Source organism: Muntiacus reevesi, chromosome 2, assembly GCF_963930625.1.
Source record: "Muntiacus reevesi chromosome 2, mMunRee1.1, whole genome shotgun sequence".
Classification (NCBI taxonomy): Eukaryota; Metazoa; Chordata; class Mammalia; order Artiodactyla; family Cervidae; genus Muntiacus; species Muntiacus reevesi.
The window spans coordinates 4,812,677-4,837,097 of NC_089250.1; the positions used below are offsets into that span (position 1 = coordinate 4,812,677).

Genomic DNA, 24,421 nt, shown 5'->3' on the forward strand with positions numbered 1-24,421 from the left:
AGACGTCCACCAAAATGAATTGTTTTTTAAGAAACAAAATATTCTGAAATTATGTGTCAGTTCTAAAGAAACTGGTTCCCAGGAGATCTTCAGAATGTGAAACTTGTTGGTGCAATGATATTTCTCCTGAAGGGTTTTCCTTTGATTTTCTTGGATGGATTTTTGGTGACAGCAGATTTATTTTTAACACATGGCATCCTCTTTCTTGATGACAAGGACTTTTTATTTTTCCAAAATGTGCCTGGCAAGCCCCAAAGCCAGAGAAACGAGATTGGGAGGCCTGTTATTACACACTGCGTTGCCATTGGTATGCAAACCTGCTCTGGTTTCCTGGTTCCTCCTGATCCAAAAATGGATGCGATTTTAGCACTCAGGAGTTTCCCACCTGGTAGCAAACCTGCATCTCTACTCTATTTCTCCATTTTCACTAGTGGAAAGGAAGGAAGGCAATGCAATAGCTGAAGATTCAGAGAATTCTAACAGAATCGCCAGATTTTGGGTCCCCCCCCCTCCGCCCCCCGCCCCTGTGGCTTTAAGCCCAGTGCTTGCATCAGAAGTCTTTGAAATCTACAGCTAGGAAGCTGAGGATTCTGAAGGAATGAATATGCATGGCGCACGTAATCTACAATTTATTAGCCTGCTTCGCTGGTCATTATTGAGATTTGATTGTAATGCTTGGTGGCACTAACATCCTCTCCACATCTAACTAACAACATTTACGGTCAGTAACAATATTAGCTCAGTCCTTGAGCCCTGTTCTGCGGAATGAATCTGCCCCAGCTCATCTTGGCTCATTACTCCTCATGTGGCTCCCCGCGTCGGGTCACCCTCGTCACACTCCGGATAGAACAACATCTTTTAAAGATTTTTCTGACAGATTTCACTTGAGATGTTAGCTTCTCCATTAGTGCGACGCACCAGGAAGTGGCGGATTACGGAGAACGAGCTGATTCTCTGGGCGAGCAAGGATGTCCCAACGATACCGAGGGTCCTGAGAAGACATCCGTGAATATGCCCAGGAAAGGCTCTTTGGAGATGTTCCCACAGCCCAGGTAGGCACTGCGGGGGTCGCTTCCAGCCGCTCTCCTGTGACGCTTCCCAGCACTGCGCACCGTTGCCCAGCTCTACGCGCTGTGCAGATCTTGGCCACTTCCAGCCACGTGGGCGTCAAGGCTGCCCAGACCCTGCTTCACAAAGGAGCCCAAGCTGACGGCTGACGGGCGCAGAGGCACGGAAACCCAGTCTCTTGGCCATGAGGGGCCATTCCTGCTCCAGAGCCTGTCTCTGGGGTCCGGCTGCCGCTGGGGTTTCACTTGTGATCACACCCGTGCTTGGTTTCCTCTCTCCCTTCCTGCTTCCCAGCCCTTCCAGGCCTCTCCAGGGAGCCTTTTCTTGATAAATCACTTTTACAGGAATGTTTGGCTCAGGATCTGCTTCTGGGAGAACCTGATCTCAGAAGCATTAGGCAGGCTCCTGCCTTTCCAGCTGTGCACAGCCTCAGGGCCATTCTGCATCTGAAGTTGGCCCTCTACCGCCAGAGAATCTCCTACCAGCCCAGACTGTGTGTCCTCCCAAACCTCTCCACCTCCACTCAAGGCTCAGGGCCTTCCAGCAGCTTGGGCCTTCTGTCCAGAATAGCTGAAAGGAATCTGAATTTTTGGCTTGTTTACCACACTCATTTATGTACATACTTCCATTTTCTCTTTGCACCAATCATTTCAACTATGGATTACCAAAACCATTTTATAGTTTCAGGAAACCAAAGTTCAGAAAGGTTATGAAAACTGAACAAATTCCCACACCCATAAGATGCGAGGCCTTTAACCCCATCTTTTAATTCCAAGCCCAGTGAATTTTTCACATTCTTCCTACTGCGGCCCCACTGCAGCCAAGACACCACGTCCCCAGCAGAGCATCAGTAACGCTGATGTCGTTACTGACATCACGTCAGTCCATGTCTCCTCTGTTGACTTACATTGTGTGACTGTTCCCCTTACCAATGACAACCCTAGCCTCACTTTGGTCCTTTTGCTTCTGGACAAAATTTATCTTAATTTCTTGGCAATATTTAATCTAGAATCAGCCTCCACTTACCAAATTTCTCCTTAGATTTATCCTAAGCCCAATCCTATCAAAAGCCCTCTCCCCAACCCCCACTTACTGTAATGTTCCCAGGCTTTCTCTTTTCTTTGCTGCACTGCCTAATCAAACCTAACTTTGTTTATTTTAGGTACGTTCCTCATGGTGTCATCATCAAGATTTCATCACCCATCAAGTTATTTTCAAAAATAATTTCTCATGCTCGCTTTGGCAGCACATATACTAAAATTGGAACGATACAGAGAAGATTAGCATGGCCCCTGTGCAAGGATGACATGCAAATTCGTGAAGTGTTCCATATTTTTCAGCATCGAAACATGTATATTATCTATAGTGAAACAGATCACCAGCCCAGGTTGGATGCATGAGACAAATGCTCGGGTCTGGTGCACTGGGAAGACTCAGAGGGATTGGGTAGAGAGGGAGGTGGGAGGGGGGATCGGGATGAGGAATACATGTAAATCCATGGCTGATTCATGTCAATGTATGACAACACCCACTACAATATTGTAAAGTAATTAGCCTCCAACTAATAAAAATAAATGAAAAAAAAATTTACCATAAATTGGGATAAAACTTAGGAAATAGGTGATATTTTAGCATACTATTTTAAATATCACATTTCCTCTTTTTAAAAAAAAACTGGCAGAAGTAAGAACTTAGTTATTTGAATGTTTGAATGTCTTTAAAGACTAAGACATAATTTTTTCCTGACAGTTTTTGGTCTTAAAACACTGTTGTTGTTTTTTATTAATCCAATTTTGGAAGTGGGTAGAGAAAATTTATACCAACCGTATTAAAAAAAAAAATTTCTCATGAATAACTATGCTGTTGTCTAGCACCAGGTTTCATGAAAGATTAGGTGTTATTAATTATAAAGTGTACATGTACCAATAAAAAGAAGAAAACAGGCTGCCAATAAAATAATGACATCAAACCTTTATGATAGTCTTGTGATGAATCAGCCTCATCAGCTTCTTGTGGATTTCTTTATTTTTTCACATGTTCCTGGATATGTGATTATTTTTCCAACTTCAGTTGCATTGGTTGTCATGGGATAGGTCACGCTTTTCTTTGTACCTCAAAGACAAGTCTTCACTACTTGTGAATATCTTCCCTTCTTTATTCACATAAAGCAGATGGTGTGGCTTTGCAAGAAAATATGAAATTGCATTTCTAACATCAAATATTTGCATCAATATATAATTTATACCCCAAAGCTCTATTATGTGTTTCTGCCTTCAGAATATTTCATTTCAAGGTTAAGTTATTGAAGACAATTAGACAGACAGCGCCAACACGACAGATGAAATAAATGAAGAGATGACCAGGTTTTTGCAGGCATGCACAGTGCTGCCAGGTCGCAGCTCTGACCCCAGGGATTATAAGAATCAAGATGCATTGTGACTTTGGCAATATCAGAATGTGGAAAAGCATGCATCCTAAATATTGATGAAATACACGAAGGTACCTGCAGTTAAATTTTATTTTGTATAGAAATTATCCATCTTACTAATTTACAATTACATATAAAACAGAAAGAAGACTGCTTTCAAAAGGAGCAGATGCAAATAATGGTGTAAACCTTTCTCTCAACTAAAAGAAACATGTGAAGGCACACAGATTTTTCACTTTTATAAAAAGAGAAAAAGTATTCCTAGGACCTACACCTAAGTAGTAATGTTAGTAATACTGACTAAATAACCATAAAGTCATTGTGGTTTTTAAAAAAATATATGATCAACTCCCAATAAATGATGTAATGAATGTATTAATACACATAGACAGGTGAGAAAGGGAGATGTCTGGATTAGATGGAAGTGGATTTGCTTTGACTCCAGCCCTTGCCACAAGTCAGCTGCTTACAAGACATCCCAAACCCAGTGACCCACTCCATTCTTCCCAGTTCAAGGTGATCTACTCTTTCCTCCTAAGTGGTTTGGTTCAAAATTGGGAAAGGAGTATGTCAAGGCTATATATTGTCACCCTGCCTATTTAACTTCTATGCAGAGTACATCATGAGAAATGTCAGGCTGGATGAGGCACAAGCTGGAATCAAGATTGCCTGGAGAAATATCAATAACCTCAGATATGCAGATGACTCCACCCTTAAGGCAGAAAGTGAAGAAGAGCTAAAGAGCTTTTGGTGAAAGTGAAAGAGGAGAGTGAAAAAGTTGGCTTAAAGCTCAACATTCAGAAAACTAAGATCATGGCATCTGGTCCCATCACCTCATGGCAAATAGATGGGGAAACAATGCAAACAGTGACAGACTATATTCCTGGGCTCCAAAATCAGTGCAAATGGTGACTGCAGCCATGAAATTAAAAGACACTTGCTCCTTGGAAGAGAAGTTATGACCAACCTAAACAGCATTTTTAAAAAGCAGAGACTTGACTTTGCCAACAAAGATCTATATAGTCAAAGCTATGGCTTTTCCAATAGTCATGTATGGATGTGAGAGTTGGACTATAAAGAAACCTGAGTGCTGAAAAATTGATGCTTTTGAACTGTGGTGTTGGAGCAGACTCTTGAGAGTCCCTTGGACTGCAAGGAGGTCAAATCAGTCTATCCTAAAGGAAATCAGTCCTGAATATTCACTGGAAGAACTGATGCTGAAGCTGAAGCTCCAATACTTTGGCCACCTGATGCAAAGAACTGACTCATTAGAAAAGACTCTGATGCTGGGAAAGATTGAAGGCAGGAGGCGAAGGGGATGACAAAGGATGAGATGGTTGGATGGCATCACTGACTCAATGGACATGAGTTTGAGCAAGCTCTGGGAGTTGATGATGGACAAGGAATCCTGGTGTGCTGTAGTCCATGGTGTAACAAAGAGTTGGACATGACTGAGTGACTGAACTGAATTGCTCTTCCCTCCTAAGTGGACAATTCTTAACATATATGGTAGGCGTTGTTGATGCCTCATCTAAACCTCCTTTTATGGTTTGTTTTCCCCAGCTCCCAGCTTTTGTGAGTGTTGGCTGCTAATGGCTCAGAGCAGCCCTCTACTTGAGTTGACTTTCAACAACTGAAATCACTTCACCTGTATGTAGATAGATAAAGAGGTAAGCAGGGAGGCTGGTCATTCTCCCATCCCTGGGAATAGCCAGCAGTCAATGTTTTCAGCCAAGAAGAGCAGTAGGCAAGTACAAATTGACTTTTGTACTCATGCTCCAGAACTCTCCAGATGAGGCTTAAAGGTAGATTCACATTCTTAATTGACTCTCTCCCCTGTCCTAAGTTGCTGCCTTCAATCCTCGTGTCCATGTCTCCCTTGAGAGAGCCCCGCTCAAAAAACTGCCTCCACAAGAATCCCCATCTCTAGTTCCAGGCCCAAGGAAACCTGAGAGCAAACCCCATCCAAAGGGTCTTTGCATTTTCACATCAAGTCTAGGCCCCTCACCACCTCTGTGTGTGTGTGTATCCATGTGAACTCAGTTCTGCTCACAGAACCTAAATCAGTAAGAAAACCTTGGCTTCACCTTCTCTATGTTAACTGTGCATCTGCTCGCACCCTGTCTCATGAAGAGGAAGAGGAACTTCAAGCTACATCCTCCACCCACCCACCCTGGAATAAGGAAATGAGATGGAGACCTCTGAGGCACATCCTAGAGATCATTTCAGAACTTTAGAGAAAGTCTTATGGAAAAGTCACTTTTGAAACATGAGGCTTTACTGACATTCGTCCATCGCTTTATTAAGCTTCATCCTCACGTGGTTTTAGAAGGAGGCTCTGTTGAGTCCGATCGTCTTTCTACCCACTGCCCCTTCCCTTAGGCCACTTGTGCTATCACTGGCAGACAATGATACACGTTGTCTGTACAACCTCGGCTCCCTCTCTGCCTCTAAGATCCTTCCTCACTGTGCTCAATTCCCCTGAGTCTTTTCTTTCTCCACAGTCAGTGATGATTATAGGTTGCTTTTTCCATGGACACTTCTGAAAACAAAGCCCCAAAGAATTTGAATCAAAATGTCACTGTTTTGGGAAAAAAAAATCTTTTTGAATCAGAGACCTAGAGATTTCTTGGAGGTAATGTGTAAGCTTATTTTTCCTCCTTTTCCAAAAAAACAAAAAACAAAACTTTGTTTTTGCTGTTGATTTATTTATCATGTCTCACAGTCACTGAACAGACAGAGGTTCAGCTTACATTACTTTATATTTAATTCCTTAAGATTTGTCAACTTTTTAAATTCCATTCTGTTCCTTCCACATCATTTGTGCTGGCATGTTTATCTTTTTCTTATATTCAGTCCCTGATTTGTTAGTTCTCAAGCTCTCTTAGGAGATATATATAAATATAGATTTTATATTTTAAAAAAGATTAGAAGAAATAAATTCTCTGAAAACCACTGCATTGGGAGTTCTTTTTGATTCAGTTAGTTTCTCTTCTTTTTGATCTTATAAAGGGCAGAGATTTGGGTAATATCTTAAACCCCTAAATAAGCAAAAGAGAGAACAATTGCTCAGTCAATGATGAACCAATGATCTTGGATCCAGATCAGCTCAAATAGGGGTTCACAGCCTCTGTCCAGCCGCTCCATCGTGTCTCAAGTCCACCTGAATCATTTTGCCTTCTCCCATATCCCCAAAGTATCATAGAGACACTAGAAGTGGTTTTAAACCATGAGTCAAAGACTGTCTGTAAAGGACAACTGGATAGAAAAACAGAGGGGGCATCAGGGGAGGACATTTACAGTTAAGAAGCTAAATCAGGGGAGGGGAAGGGAAGTAACATTGATTGGGCACTTGGTGCAAATCACATTATTCTTTAATTCTTCTCAGGAGCCCTGTAAGGCACAAGATATTATTGTTGCTATTATCATTTTCAAGATGTAGGACTGAAGCTTAGAGTAACTGAGTAACCCGCTCAGGGATGATCAGTTGATAAGCAGCAGCGCTGAAACTCGATCCTAAGCCACTCTTTTCCTGAGTCTGCTCCAGACCGTCCGTGGCCATTTTCCTTTTACAGCGGCTCCAATGGGGTCTAGGATCCCAACCATCTTTGAGATCCAGTTGCAAGCTATGGGCCCAGGAAAAAACATCCCTATACACTTTGGTGTGCTTCCCTGGTGGCTCAGACGGTGAAGAATCTGCCTGCAGTGGAGGAGACCTGGCTTTGATCCCTGGGTCAAAAAGATCCCCTGGAGAAGAAATGGCACCCATTCCAGTAGTCTCGCCTGGGAAATCCCATGAGCAGAGCAGTCTACAGTCCATGGGGCCATAGAGTCGGACATGACTGAGCGACTAACACTTTCACACGCAGTTTCAGGAGTGTCATATTATTTTGCAGGAAATGTCAGTTCAGTTCAGTGACTCAGTCGTGTCTGACTCTGTGACCCCATGGACCGCAGCACGCCAGGCCTCCCGGTCCATCACCAACTCCCAGAGTTTACTCAAACTCATGTCCATCGAGTCAGTGATGCCATCCAACCACCTCAGCCTCTGTTGTCCTCTTCTCCTCCTGACTTCAATGCCAAGCGTTCACAAATTCCTCCAGGTCCTATTCATCAGAGATATATTCCTTCAGGGAGAGTTACTTTAGAGACCTGAAATTATGTCATGAAGCACCTGCCTACTGACGCTGAGACCCATCACGTTCATTCTGGGTGGTCCTCAAGATACCAAGCCAGCCCTGCAGTTGTGTTGGATGGAGAAAAGGAGGCTAAGAGAGGGCAAACCTCCTCTGGAAACTTGCTTTCATGATTTTTTGGAATTTATTATACGGGTTGTGTGCTAGACAGTTGGCTTCAAGTCTTAGACGCACAGTGTCGCTGAACAGCGTCACAACCTCAGGAGGGAGACTGACTGTCACAGCAGTGTATGCAGGGGGATATCATGGTCCATGAAAGAGGCAAAATGACTCAAGACACACCCTGGCAGAGAAGGGGCTCAAACCAAGGAAGCTACTTTCTAGGGTGTGTGACCTTAGTCACTTACACTTCCAGAAAGCTTTCCCCAGACCTGTAGGTGGAGACAGGTGGAGTTCTTTGTGTCCTACATAGAAACACCTGCAACCTCTGTGATGAATATTCACAATTAACGTGCTGATTGTTTTGCTGTAGACATTGTCATTATTAAAAATGTGAAAGTAAATATTTATAAACAGCTTGGTAGGAAAACTAGACGTCTGGGGAGGAATTTTGAACTCAAATCGCTGCTCAGAGGTTTTCTTTTCAAAAACGGAAATACACAGAGTGACTCTAAATAGAAAGTCTTCCTCCTCTTCAAATTCTTGTCTCTGATCACCCAGCTAAGGCTCCCCTAAAATTCAACACTGGGTCCTCAGGAAAATGACAGCTTTGAAAAAGTTAAGCTGCAGTGAAATGCTACTGCTCACCCCCTACAATAATAAAGTGATCAAGACAAGTAATACCAAGGATTGGAAAAGATGTGGAGCAACTGGAACTTTCAAACAGTGCTATAGGGAATGGTAAACAGAATAACAGCTCCTTCACAAAATTGATGAGTATTTCCTAATAATGTTAAATTCATTCGCTTGCACTATGACCTAGAAATTTCACTTCATTTCACACCTACCTGAGACAAATGATAACATATAGATAGTCATACAAGGAAATGTACAAGAAGATTCATTGCAGCTTTATTCATAAGAACCACAAATTGGACACAACCCAAATGTCTATCAACAGATGACTGCTTGTCAAACAAATTGTGGCATAGCCACACAATGGCATGCTGCTCTAGAAACAGAACAAATTGCTGTTACTACTGATAATATACTACTACATGGATGGACACCAAGAACATTGTTCTGAGCAAACAAAGCCAGACAAAACAGACTATCATTTCATTTATGTGACACTGGAGAAAATGCAAACGAATCTATAGTGGCAGAAAGTAAATCTGTCCTTTCCTTTGATGGATGACAGGTGGAAGCAAAAGGGTATGGGGGGATTTGTTGAAGTGGTGGGTGTTTCTGCACCTTGCTCTGTATTGTGATGGGTGGTGGTAACCACTGAAATGTGCACTTGTCAAAGCCCATTGATCCATATTCTTAAAAATCTGTGCATCTTACTGCACATAAATCATATCCTAATAAAATAAGAATCCTGGAAGGAAAACAGAAAGACTGGATGATGAATGTCCATCCTTGGTGGGCTCAGCTGATGACCCAGCTTCCTAAGGCACAGGACTCCTCAGAAGTTTATCACCCTTGCAGGTTGCTCTGATACTTTGAAGGGTTCAGGGGGGGGAAAAAAGATGTACACTCCCATTTTCCTAACTCTCCAAATGGAGCTACAAAAATGGGCAATGTTTATATGCTTCCAAATTCCAAAAAGCAGTGTGGTTGGAAACCTTCCGTCTTGACTTTCCCAGTGTTTGGTTCCTGGAGTCCCGATCCTGAGGAATGACTGTGAAATTCTTACTGTGGCACTTTGTTTTGATGGAATAAATGCCCTTCTTGGTTGATCTGGTACTGGTTTGGCCTATATTTGGGGATTCAACCTATGTGGGGCTGGAGTTGAAAGGGGCATGCCACAAGAAGGGGCTTTCAGGGGGAGCTGACTCTTTCAGATTCTGAGACGCACCCTCCTCAGTAGCAGCCCTGACCTCCAAAGAAATATAATGAGCAGAGAGCAGGGCTGGAGGTAGAGGTCAGCCCCCACAGATTTCATCATGGAAACGCCTCTGCCAATTTCAAGGCGCCTTCTGAGGTGACTAACCCTTTAATATTCTTGATGAATTTAGAGACACATTAACTTGATTTACATAATCATATTTTTAAATACACGATTGCTTTGGAGAGTTAATTGTCTTTCCATTTTTCCTTCCTCGACTGAACTGTGGCGTTACAAATACCCTCCCAGAGAGCCCAAGAGGAAGCAGATGTGGCTGAGAGAAGAACATAGAACAATCCACACCTTGCAAATGCCAACAAGAAGGGCAATCTGGAATTTGCTGGCATATCAATCCTTAAAGCAAGACTGGAGAACGGGGCAAGCATCTTAAATATCATTTTGTGTGGGCAAAAATGCATGCCTTGTTCCCGGAACACAGTGCGGGTGTGCGGGTCCATCTCGGCCTCCAGTGGGGCCCTCGTCCTTAGGAGGGCGGAGCTGCTCCAAGGGAGAGAGAGCCTGGCAGCGGCGGTTGCCAGGCGCCCGGCGGGCGGCGCGGCTCTGCAGAGAGGCGGGCTGCCAGGATCCGAAGCCCGCCGGCTTCCTCAGAGCACCTGTCATCCTTCCCTTTGCATGAAGGCGCCTCCTTCCCCCGCCTCTCTCTGCTTTCCACCCCGCGGGGCTCCCTGTTGCCTTTCCCACTGGCAGATGCTGGCTCCCTTCCTCCCAGCAGTTGGGGGCACTGGAGGAGGGGAGGGCCTCGGCAAGCGCATCCTCCGCCCTAGCAGGCTCCTGCATCCCAGGAATCAGTCGGTTGCAGGTGCTGTGACATGATGACAAGCAGTCAGGCCCTGGGTGACAGCATGCACGTCACTTGCTGTGCCTGACAGTCGCCGACACCCCATCAATCACGGTCTTGATTAGGCCACTCGGAGTCTCCCGTCTCAACTTTGGACTCTGAACCGAATTTACAGCGAACTGAACAGCCTTATTTCCAACGTGGGCGTCCAACGCCTTGTTTACAAGAGCATCATCGAGCTAGAGGTTCACACTTGCACACTCGAACGGGCCAATCTTTTCTCTTGTCATTACTGCAGTTAGGTGCAAGTCAGGCACACGAATTTGCCGGGAAGTTTTGCTTTCCTTGGCTCCTTCATTTTTTACAAAGATGCATTTTGTTGGCCCTCACGTCCTGTACTTAGGGAAGGTGGTGACTGTCCATGTATTCATGAGCAGTGGGTCTTCTCATGGAACGGGAAGAGAGGAGAGGACTCAGAGTTACTCCAGTGGTGATTAGAAGCTTGGGATGAACTGGGAGACTGGGATTGACAGCTGCGCATCACTATGTGTAACACAGGTAACTAAGGAGAACTTGTGCCTACACAGGGACCCTTACTCAGGGTGCCGCAGTGACCTAAATGGAGGAAGCCCGAGAAAGAGGGGCTGTATGTGTGCATACAGCTGATTCACTTAGGTGTGCAGCAGAAAATAATACAACACTGTAAAGCAACTATACTCCAATAAAAAAAAAAAAAATCTTGGTACTAACCAGCTGCCTACATCAAAGAGGTTATCTATCCACTAACATCGATTAAGCTTGGCATCTGTGTCCAGGCCAGTCTGAGACTCTTGGAGGGCCCTCAGGTAAGATAAACATGATTGTTGCCCAGGAGAACCTCAGAATATCGTTAGGGAGATGATTATACAAATATTTCGGTGGCAAAATGTGGATCAAACTTCTTTGCCTGGTACCAAAGGCATTTGAGAACCTGACCACAGTAGGCAGGTCCTCGCAGGCCTATCCTGGATATGTCAGGAATAACTGTCATGCTTTCTTCCTCTAGAGAAGTTCATGGCTGTGTCCTTATCTGGGACCCCATTTTTCATGTATTTCTCTAAATTAGAGGTAAACAAAGTTTTTCTGTAAAAGGTAAAATAATAAATATTTTAGGCCTCATGAACCAAGAGGCAAAATGCAGGAACTGTTCTTGCTGAAAGGTTAATAGTCTTGTTTACATTCTACATTTAAGAATGTAAAAACCATTATTAGCTAATAGACCATACAGAAATAGGTGGTGGGTTGAATTTGGCCTGAGGGCTGTCATTTGCTGACATCAATATAAATCCTGTTTGACTTTCAAGATCCAGCTCAAACTCCAATTGCTATGTAAAACGTATCTGATGCCTCTCACCCGAAATTTTCCTCTCTCTTAGGAATGTCTAATTTATACAATTTGTCAAGTAAGTATTCTTACATTTACAAATGCATCTATCAGGAGTATGGTTAGAGGAGAAAATAGAAATTTTTTAAATCAGACAGAATAACATTCAAATTCTGATTTCTCAGCTTACAGTTGAGTGGCACTGTGTAAACAACTTATATTCTCTGAGAAGTTTATTTTTGAAAAAAAAAATCAAAATATGTTTATATCTGTGTAGGAGGTATTTTTTTCCATTTCCTTACTTAGATTTTCAAAATTACCTGCATCAAATATGTATCCTTTCTATAGTACGGGTAAATCAAATACCTCATTCACAGGGCTATTTGTATTTAAAAAATGATATCTCTGAAATGGTATAAAGGGTAAGTGAATATTTTCTTCCATCTCTTCATGAATTCTTTCTATATTCTCATCAAGGATATACATCTTATGTTCAAATCTAAATTGCATTATTTTTAGGACCAGATGCTGTCTTAAAATTTAAGCCCTCAACAATACCAAATTGAGATCTTGCACTTGGCTAGTGGTCAGAATCATTTGCTGTTAATCTAAATGTTTCCCCTGAACTCTTTTACACTAAAACCCTTCAAAAGAATTTTCTCTATTCATTTCTATTTGCTTACCTTACTACTCAATCTAATTCAGTCTGTCTTCTCTCTATCATTCAACCCACCTCCATGTCTCTAAATCCAGTGAACATATTTCAGAGCTCATCTTATTTGACTCTTCATGAGCATTAGAGTCAAACACGTCCTTCTTTCTGACACCTCAGTACTTTTAACTCCATGACGTCAGGATTTCCTGGATCTCCTCCTTATTACTCTCTCTCTCTGTTTCTGTCTCATTTGCAGGATCTGTATCAGGCAGAGACCATTAAGCACTGGCATTTCTGAAGACATAGCCCTCACTATTATCTCTCTGCATTTCTAACCATATCCCAGGTTTCAGAAAGCATCTACATACAGCTGTGGCACTAGATTTAATCTTTCACCAAGACCTCTAAGGCCTACCTCAGCCATCCCACTTACAGACCCCTTGGAGCCAACATGACCAGGACTAAATCTATGTGCCATGCTGATCCCTCAAGCTTGCCCCCCAAAGCTAGTCTTCCTTCCAAGTTTTCTATCTCAGAGAAAGATGTTGCTATCCTTTCCATCAAACAAGCCAGAAACCTAGGAATTTATTCTGAAAACCAACCTCTTTCTTACTGTACAGGTAATTTATTACCAACCTCTGCAGATTTTCTCTCATTTATAAATTTTGAATCCTTCTCTTTTTTTGTGGTCAATGCCACCACTGTAGGCCAGCAAGAGTCATCTGTGGAATAGGATGTTGATAGTAGGGGAAGTTGTATGTGTTTGGGTTTAGGGATTATATAGTAACTCTCTGCTTAATAGTTTCTGCTTAATTTTGGTGCAAACCTAGAACTGCTCTAAAAAAATAAAGCCTATTAAACACAAAAACAAAAACACTAGTGCCATTTATTATGGGTAGAATCAGGGCAAAGTTAGGCTTCCCTTAAACCCACATCTTTCATTTACCTTCTTTTCTGGCCCTATTTTACTCCCTCCACCTCTTTTATTCTGAGATTATTCCTTCAATAAATCACTAAAAATCCCCATCTGAGGCTCTGCTCCCAGGACACCAGCCCCAGGCAGAGATGTAGGTGTGGCATACATGATCGCTGACCTGTCCAGCCCTTTTCTTCTGCTTAGAAAGTGGGACATGGCAGAGTGATTTTTGACGGAACAAAGAGATGTAACCGATATATGAAATATATAAATAGGTGCTGATAGGAAACATGGGCCTGGAGAATGTTGAAAAGAAATCTCATCTCACCACACCTAGGAAGATGGAAATGCGCCAAAGACAAATTTCACCGACTTTAAAGATTTGTCTGGGTGCAGCCCTTCATTCTGTGAGAAGGAAGCAAATGCTGTCAACTCCTTTCACCCACTGTATTTGCTTTCTGTGGCTGCTGTGATGAACTTACCACAAACTGGGTGGCTTACAACAATAGAAATGTATTGTCTCATAATCCTGGAGACCTGAAGTCCAAAATCAAAGTGTTGCCGAAGCCATCCTCTCTCTGGAGGCGCCAGGGGAGAATCCATCCTTGCCTTTGCCAGCGTTGCGTGCTCACTGGCAATCCACTGCTTTCTTGGCTTCTGGCCACACCACTCTCATCTCTGCTTCTGTCTGCATGCCGCCTTCTCTGTGTCCATCTTCTCTTCAGTATGTCTCTTACAAAGACACTTTTCACTGAGTTTGGAGTCCACCCAAATAAGCCAGGATTATCTCAAGGTCCTTAACTTAATGAAGTCTGCAAAGGCCTTTGTTCCAAATAAGGAAACATTCACAGATTCCATGGATGAGGAGGCTGACATGTATTTTAAGGGAGAAGGCGCCATTTGGGCCACTATACTCAGTAACTTTTCCCCTAATTCTATATAATAATATTTCTTACACTTATATATCTGTTTACAATCTGCCCAGTTCTTTCAATTAAATAGCCTATTAATTACCATAACAAATAAACAAGAATACCTGTTGTGTAACACATTTTTCATACATCCCAAACATACCCTGTTAGGTGCTATTATTTCAATTTTAGAGTTAAGGAAACTGGGGCTGGGATGGGCTTTAATTTTTTACCTTTAGTATTTCAAACTTGGTATCTTCACTTGGTGACTCCTGTAAGAGCTAGAATTAGAAGGGTCTCCAGCAAGAATGGATTCACCTTGCTCCTTGGGTGAGTGTTCTGAGTATAAGGCAAATAATAATATTCTTAGAACCAAAGTAGAGACTTAACAGGCACACATATAAAAAGCTCGTATGACTTTTTAAGGAACAGTTCAGTTCAGTTCAGTTGCTCAGTCATGTCTGACTCTTTGTGACCCCATGAATCGCAGCACACCAGGCCTCCCTGTCCATCACCAACTCCCGGAGTTTACTCAAACTAATGCCTATCGAGTCGGTGATGCCATCAAGCCATCTCATCCTCTGTCGTCCCCTTGTCCTCCTGCCCCCAATCCCTCCCAGCATCAGGGTCTTTTCCAATGAGTCAACTCTTCCCATGAGGAGGCCAAAGTATTGGAGCTTCTGCTTCAGCATCAGTCCGTCTAATGAACACCCAGGACTGATCTCCTTTAGGATGGACTGGTTGGATCTCCTTGCAGTCCAAGGGACTCTCAAGATCTTCTCCAACACCACAGTTCAAAAGCATCAATTCTTCAGTGCTCAGCTTTCTTCACAGTCCAACTCTCACATCCATACATGACCACTGGAAAAACCATATCCCTGACTAGACGGACTTTTGTTGGCAAAGTAATGTCTCTGCTTTTTAATATGCTATCTAGGTTGGTCATAACTTTCCTTCCAAGGCGTAAGCGTCTTTTAATTTCATGGCTGCAGTTACCATCTACAGTGATTTTGGAGCTCAAAAAAATAAAGTCTGACACTATTTCTGTCTTCCCATCTATTTCCCACGAGGTGATGGGACCAGATGCCATGATCTTAGTTTTCTGAATGTTAAGCTTTAAGCCAACTTTTTCACTCTCCTCTTTCACTTTCATCAAGAGACTTTTCAGTTCCTCTTCACTCTCTGCCATAAGGGTGGTGTCATCTGCATATCTGAGGTTATTGATATTTCTCCCGGCAATCTTGATTCCAGCTTGTGCTTCTTCCAGCCCAGCGTTTCTCATGATGTACTCTGCATATAAGTTAAATAAGCAGGGTGACAATATACAGCCTTGATATACTCCTTTTCCTATCTTGAACCAGTCTGTTGTTCCATGTCCAGTTCTAACTGTTGCTTCCTGACCTGTATATAGGTTTCTCAAGAGGTAGGTCAGGTGGTCTGGTATTCCCATCTCTTTCAGAATTTTCCACAGTTTATTGTGATCCACACAGTCAAAGGCTTTGGCATAGTCAATAAAACAGAAATAGATGTTTTTCTGGAACTCTTGCTTTTTCGATGATCCAGCAGATATTGGCAATTTGATCTCTGGCTCCTCTGCTTTTCTAAAACCAGCTTGAACATCTGGAAGTTCACGGTTCACATATTGCTGAAGCCTGGCTTGGAGAATTTTGAGCATTACTTTACTAGCGTGTGAGATGAGTGCAAATTGTGCGGTAGTTTGAGCATTCTTTGGGATTGCCTTTCTTAGGGATTGGAATGAAAACTGACCTTTTCCAGTCCTGTGGCCACTGCTGAGTTTTCCAAATTTGCTGGCATATTGAGTGCAGCACTTTCACAGCATCATCTTTCAGGATTTGGAATAGTTTAACTGGAATTCTATCACATCCACTAGCTTTGTTTGTAGTGATGCTTTCTAAGGCCCACTTGATTTCACATTCCAGGATATCTGGCTCTAGGTGTGTGATCACACCATTGTGATTATCTGGCTCATGAAGATCTTTTTTGTACAGTTCTTCTGTGTATTTTTGCCACCTCTTCTTAATATCTTCTGCTTCTGTTAGGTCCATACCATTTCTGTCCTTTATCGAACCCATCTTTGCCTTAAATGTAAACAGCTGGGTTAAAAGCAAAGTCACCTTTACCAGATTAATTATGCATTAATATATAATTGTAGTGACATACACAGTAACACTGGTGTCCTTCCTTTTGTATCTGCATACCACAAGAAGGCACCCAGGATAGCTTCACAATCTCCATTTATTAATCCTTGACCAAGACCTTCCACTACTGTGAGCTGGCTCCCACCTCCACAACACAGCTGGGAGAGAAAACTTGAAAATTTTGAGAATAGAAATGTTCCCATCTCTATATATAATTATGACTGATTCACGTTGCCATACAGAAGAAAGCAATACAACACTGTAAATCTTTTTTCTTCCAATTAAAAAATAAATTAAAAAAAAGAAATGTTCCCAGCTCATCTCAATCAAGGCTTTTATATAAGCATTTATATAAGTCCCTACTTTTGTGTAAGTTCTTTTCTTCAATTACCACAAAGCACCTGCTTCTAAAGGTATAGCATCTACATTGGGCTAAAATGAATTATGGAGCAGAGACTATTTTCTTTCTTGGCAACCCTCCCTCACACCACCATCATCACCCAAATGGTCAAAATTTACTATGTGAACCCCTAACAAACAAGATGGTAAGTTCACTGTTCTGCAGGAAAAGGAAGTCATTCCGCATGTCAGGACTGCCGTCAGGAGACCCCAGTGCCTCTGCCTGGGTGTGCCCAGGTGCGCACCCAGGCAAGCAGCGTCAGCTCAGGAGCGTGCGCGTTCACACTGCACCCCGGCCCGTGAGTCGGAACCTCCATGCTGGGGCCCACGAGGCTGCTCTTTTCAAGCCTCCAGGAGATTCTGATACAGAAGTTTCAGGCCCCCTTGCTGTAGCAGTGGTTCTCAAACTTCCACGGCACCTTTTTTTCTTTCTGGATATGAAAAGTTGTATTGCCAAAAAGAAAAACATTCCGATTTGGAAGACTGCTTTTATGCCTGGCTTTCCCATTGCATAAGTTCCTCTGGGCTTCTGGGAGCTGGTTCCTCCATTCTCTTTAAACAGGAAGTCATCACGCCTTTTCATGTCCTCTTCAAAATATTTCAGACCTATCCCGGGTCTCCTGAAGTTGCTTACTGCTCCAAGATTGTTCTTTATTCCTCCAAATTCATTCCATTTCTGTCTTCATACTATCACCAGCTATGCCTTCCCTAAGCCCCATTTTGGTTTCAAAATTTTGTGAAGTTATCAAGGACTCTAGTTCCTGCTGTCTGCAACGCGGGAGACCTGGGTTCGATCCCTGGGTCGGGAAGATCCCCTGGAGAAGGAAATGGCAACCCACTCCAGTATTCTTGCCTGGAAAAGCCCATGGACATAGGAGCCTGGTAGGCTACAGCCATTGGGATCGCAAAGAGTCGGACATGGCTAAGCGACTTCTCTTCTAGTTCCTGCTGTATCAAATCTAAATTGTTCCTTCTAGTTTTCATCCAGTCTCTCTTTACAATCACTCCTATAACTCACTAACTCACTCTCTGCTTAAACAGTTGCTTTCCTGGGCCACACACATAGAAATTCATTTTTCATCATTGCTACTGTTGTTCTTCACATAGAATATTCTTCTTTCCCAAGCTAAAGTCCAACACATCCTTCAAGGCCCAGATGACGCGCCACTTTACACCCAGGTTTGCACACCAGCCACCACTTCTCCCTGTCCACAACACATACTGCGGGTCAGTTATGAAACTCAAGCCGAGATACCAAACACCACCTCTGAATCCTACTTAACACAACACTCCAGGCCACTACCACTAATCAAAGGATGAAACCTCTGTGCTATAACCCTTTGCGACTTTTGTTATTCCCACTATGCCAGAATCCACCATCAGGTATCTATTCATTGTTATTCACTACCTTGTAATCTCATTTAGGAGAGGGAGAAGGCTTAAAGTACTTCTGTACACCCCCAGAATTTCACAGTCCTGAGTATAAGGGAAGACCTGAGGAATACCGGTTTGTTTGATTTTGGTTAGACTGACAATATTGTAATAAAAGCACTTCTTTGGTGGCTCAGCGATAAAGAATGTGCCTGCAGTGCAGGAGATGCAAGAGATGCTGGTTCAACCCCTGGTCGGGAAGATCCCCTGGAGGAGGGCATGGCAACTCACTCCAGTATTCTTGCCTGGAGAATCCCATGGATAGAGGAGCCTGGCAGGCTACTGTCCATGGGGTTGCAGAGTCAGACACGACTAAAGCGACTTGGCACACGTGAACGCACGCACTGTGACAGATATGCGGTGATGCTTACACTTGATCCGGCTGACTTCATCTAAGGAGATCCAGGTTCATCTGGCTCCTCATTCACTGCCTCAAAGAATAATAGTAGACATATCTGCTTTATTAATTCCTCAGGTTTCCACAGAATAAAATGGGAATTATCTTTATCTCCTCAATAAGCTAGAACTGAGAGATATGCAATTTAAATCAGCTTAAAAGCAAACTAGCATCAGATAAGGATATAAACCACGCACTATGTCTCACACAGAGTAATGGTACAAGATAATGGCAAACGTTGACAGCAGCACCATGTAGATACTGAGCTTTACCTTGGTTTGAATGAACATTTACCTGAGGTAGTGTTTTCATCTGAAATAAAATCTTGACCTCAACTCCGTTTTTTCTTCTCCATATCTTGACATACAAAAATACTAAAGGGGATGTGGGGGAGGCACCAGAGCTGTGATTAAATCTGCTTCTCACATCTATTATCTTCTCACTTTCCATGAGCTATATTAAACATCTTATTTATAGTGTAATGTTCTTAAGAGTTTTCTGGTTATATTTAAATGGGGATAACTAATTGGGACCATTCTAGTAGAAATCAGCTTCAAGCTCATTTTTCTAGGTGGCAGCTCCTCTCTGCTCCTGAAAAATAATGTAATTTTCTCTTTTTCAGTCTAATTTTCATGTTCACTGTTACTGTTCTGAATGTCGTGACTTCAGGCTGCATGAGCTTAACAATGTTTTTAGTTTCAATATTATTCCTAATATTTGAAATCTTTACACCATGAATTTGTTAACTTCTTCCAGAACTTTCCACTCTTCTTGACATTAAAAAATAAGTAAAGTCTAAAGCAGGGGACAACTTAAAAATAGTCTGAATTAGAAATATTTTAAAAAAGTGAAAACTGTATGCTCTGTTTTAGATCATATATTTTGATAGATATGATAGATATCGTATTTATTGAATGAGCATAGAAAATGAACAGAATCTATTTTCCAGCTCTAAAAAATGTTGTTTTACCCATTTACTCTTGTTTCCTGGTAATATATGCCTCAGGTAACAAGTATATTTTTATTATTTATGATTTAGTGGAATAATCTGATGCCAGTACCTGGGGCCACATGCAAATTTAGATTAATTTATACACCAGCTTCTCTTGTTCTCTCCCAATCACCCAGTGTAGGTTGAGTTCTCCAGAGGCAGATCCTGAGAGCAGGGTGAGTTGTTGATTAAGGATGTGGACCAGGAGAAAATGGTAAGAAGTGGAGAATAGGACAGGAAAACAGATAAGACCATGGCAGAGAGATTTCAGGTGAGGTCTCAACCACTGCCTGGCCTGGGGGGAGCGCCAAGTGTAAAGTTTATTCCTTGGAGTTTATTCCTTCTTGAAAAAAGTGAGCTGGGCTCTTACACTCCAGCAGTCCCTGGACTCCTGTAAGTCCCAGAATCATGACCTTCCAGGAACTTCTGGCCCTTAGTATGTCTGGGCAACACATCTCCAGTAACCCAAGAGTAGATCACTGAAGAAGACTGCAGGGGCCAGGTGTTTCCATGGATGAGTCTTCCCATTGGATCAGCTACAAAGGTCCTGCACTGCTTCTTCTAGGGACGGGCTTTGGGGGAATAGCCTCCAACCATATTCCTTCCAGCCCCTCAGACCTCCACAGCTGCTATTTGCCCATACTTCCAAATGCAGGGACAATGTCTTTCTTCATCAGGTGGCCATTCTCTTCAGCCCTGCTACTGCTACATAACAAACCATTGAAAAAATTAAAGTGCCATAAAACAATAATCATCTATTCTGTGTAGGAGTCTGTGTGTTAGCAGGTTGGATTAGGTTTAGCTGGGTGGTTCTTCTGGTCTTGCTGTGTTCCCTCGTGTACCTGAGCTCAACTATAGGAGCTTTAGCTAGTCCTGGATGAATATCTTATTCCTGTGGCTTCATTTGGGACAACTGGAATGATTCCTATCTCCTCTACATGAAATGAGTTCTCTCAGCCTTCAACAGGTTATCTCAAGTGTATTCATGTGACAGGGATGCCAGTAGAACAAGTGGCATTGTGCAAAGTCACTTGAGGGCCAGGCTCAGGACCAGCTCACTGTCACTTCTGCCACATTCTGCTGGTCACAGCAAGTCATGCAAACAGGCCAGAGTCAAGAAGTGGAAATCAGATGCAGATGCAAGGTAAAATCAGATGCAGAGCCAGCAAAAGGCATGGATGGCAATGTAAACAATCACACACATTCTTTTGCAACATTACACAACTCAGCACACAGCTCTCCTACTCCCAAAACATCAGCTTAACTCCAGGATGAGCCCAATCTCCCCAGCATAATCCCAGGTAGAGGTTTTCTTTATCTTGCTTCCTGATGCCCACAGGTGCTGTCCACCCACCAGCACAAGGTCTGCTCTGTTTTTTTCAAGTTCTCCAGAGAAACAGAACTAATAGGACACATAGACAGTATACAGAAAGGGATTTATCATGAGGGATTGGCTCTTTCAAGAACACCCTCACTCAGAAATAATGGTTACCAGATATCTGGGCATTCCTTAGCCCAGTTAAGTTAACACATAAAATGAGCCATCATAGGTATATAGAGTAGGGGAAGGGGTAGTTCATTTCCTCTTTCTCCTAGCAGCTCAGACAAGACAGAAATCACTCTCAGTAGATTATCCCTCTAGATATATTCAACAGTGCTTCCTTTCTGTTCATTTTATGCCTCTGTGTGTGATGTATCTTGTTTATCTTCATGTGACATCTGGTGATTGAGAATCACAAAAGGGAGTTCTATTTTCAGCTGCTGGGCATGTTTAACACTTTTTCCAGGTGGTCCTTCCCAGTAGCTCTAACTTGTGAATTGGATAATGATAAAGGTTTTCCATGTGCCCTCCTATTCATGGACCCCTTTTAAAAAAGATAATTTACAACAGAAGATATTCAGATGATACCACCCTAATAGCACAAAGCTAAGAGGAACTAAAGAGACACTTGATGATAGTGAAGGAGGAGACTGAAAAGCTGACTTAAAACTCAACATTCAAATAATGAAGATCATGGCATCCAGTCCCATCACTTCATGGCAAATAGATGGGGAAACAATGGAAATAGTGACAGACTTTATTTTCTTGGGCTCCAGAATCACTGCAGATGGTGACTGCAGCCATGAAATTAAAAGATGCTTGCTCCTTGGAAGAAAAGCTATGACCAACTTAGACAACATATTAAAAAGCAGAGACATCACATTGCTGACAAAAGTCCGTATAGTCAAAGCTATGGTTTTTCTAGTAGTCATGTATGGATGTGAGAATTGTACCAGAAAGGAGGTTAAGCACTGAAGAATTGATGCGTTTGAACTGTGGTGCTGAGGAAGATGCTTGAGAGTCCCTTGGACAGCAAGAAGATTAAACCAGTCCATCCTAAAGGAAATCAACCTTGAATATTCATTGAAAGGACTGATGTTGAAGCCGAAGCTCCAACAATTTGGCCACCTGGTGTGAATAGAGACTTATTGGAAAAGACCCTGATGCTGGGAAAGATTGAGGGCAGGAGGAGAAGGGGGCAAAAGAGGAAGAGATGGTTGGATGGCATCATCAACTCAATGGGCATGAGTTTGAGCAAATTCTGAGAGATAGTGAAGGACAGGGAAGACTGGGATACTGCAGTCCATGGAGTCACAAAGAGTCAGATGTGGCTTAGTGACTGAACAGCGACAACAATAATGGACTGGACATCGAAGGTGAAGTGAGGAAGATTTATACAAGCTTCAAATAATCAAATGTTGTCCCCAAAGACTTTCTTTCCAACATATAAAACACATTATGCATTTCATGAGTTCTAACATGATCATTTTTCATATTTTAACCTCTCTGAAATTGGCATGCCTCTTAAAATTGATTGCCTCAAAATTATTTGGCAGTGTTTTCTTAATAGCCTATTAAATAGTGGTGAATCTTACAACCAATGTTCCCTTAGTTCTGATGGTATATGCAAAAAATCGGACAGGACTGAGTAACTGAACTGAACTGATGACTAGAAGAAGTAGTTGTTTCATCACATAAAATATTGGCTACAAAGCACACATGAACTTGTTAAAAGGGTGGCAGGTGAGGCTTTTGATATGAGTGCTCAATAATTCAACAGACTTCACTTTTTGAACAAATCAATTAAACTCTAGTCACGCAAGTTGAACATACACATGGGTAGATGAGCAGGTTAGCAAGCATGAGAGGAATCCTTCAGAATCATCCTCAAAATATTGTGAAGTTATAGGGAAAATTTTTTTCTGGATGCCTTTATAACAGCTTAAATTAGCTATAGTGTATAAAGGAGTATTACTGAGTCACCATCAAAAAGTAGCCCATAATGCATAAAATTATGGCAATTCTCTTGGCATAAAGGTCTGACATAGAGGATGGGGTAGGAGGTTGGGAGGGAGGCTCAAGGAGGGGCAACATAGGTATACTTATGACTGATCCATGTTGCTATAGAGCAGAAACCAACACAACATTATAAAACAATTATCTTCCAATTAAAAATAAATTTTTAAAAATCTGAGAAAAGGAAATTTCAGAAGAATCAACTGAGATCTCACATTTCCAACTTCACCCTCTGAGTTCATGCCTCATAGACTCTGTTTGAAAATACTTTCCCTCATTACCATGACTAATTCCCAGTCTACATTCCGCTCAAATGTACTTACCTCATTTAGACCAAAATGTACACGTTAGAGAATTAAGGATATTTTAAAAATCGATTTACTGCAGTTTTCCACATCTTTTCAGTTTTTCCCAGTACATATGTACTGTCTTGAGAATCAGAAAATTTGTTTAAATGAAAAAAAAAAAAATCTGTAGAAGAGCAAGCAGATCACTACAAACACAATAAGTGAACAAGATAATAATAAAAGCTAACCCAACTGTTACACTCACTTTCCGCCAGGCCACTGACTGGTGGGCCCCCTCACACCCTTGAGTGGTCAGGGCTACTTCCATGTCCCTTCACAGATGAGGAAGTACTGACTCAGGAGGATTTCAGAGCCGAGGACTCGCCTGTCAGTGGAGAAGCAGGAGAAGGCGAGCGATCAGGCTCCAGAGTCCGCATTGCCTGCAGCCTGATGAATAAACAGGAAGTGAACATAAACAAGCAGGCCAGAGTGTCAAGAAGTCATTCTATTTTTCATCTCTTTGCAGCTTCATGGTAAATGGATACTTCTCTCTCTCTAAACATCAGCTTCTTTGTTTGTAATGTGGGGATACTGGCATTAATAACCGACCCTTTTAAGGATCAAATGAAACAATGACTATGAAGATGCCTTGTAAACTGACAGAAAGTGAAGCTGCTCAGTCGTGTCTGACTTTTTGCGACCCCATGGAATGTAGCCTACCAGGCTCCTCAGTCCATGGAATTTTCCAGGCAAGAGTACAGGGGTGGGTTGCCATTTCCTTCTCCAGGGGATCTTCCTGACCCAGGGACTGAACCCCGGTCTCCCTGGTCTCCCACATTGCAGGCAGACCTTTACCATCTGAGCGACCAGGGAAGCCCACAAAACTGACAAATGATGTAAACTTGACAACTGACAAGCTTGCCATGTAAACTGACAAGTGATATGTAAATAGCCCATTAGTAACAACACCATCTTCTTTTCTCTCTGAGGACTTGGTAAGAAAACAGGAGGTGGTTATCTCTCCAGAAGCTGCTCCCCTATCATACTTCTGTCTTCTGTCCTGGCAATAAAGTACTAAACTCTTTCCTCCTGTT

The 24,421-nt window shown here is 42.4% G+C and overlaps 1 non-coding gene across 1 annotated transcript; it reads left to right on the forward strand.

Annotated features, from left to right (window-relative positions):
- The first annotated feature begins 2,298 nt into the window (after window positions 1-2,298).
- On the forward strand, window positions 2,299-2,405 carry LOC136162036 (U6 spliceosomal RNA). Its single transcript, XR_010661888.1, has one exon. It is a non-coding gene; the product is annotated as a U6 spliceosomal RNA (small nuclear RNA).
- Window positions 2,406-24,421: the final 22,016 nt, after the last annotated feature.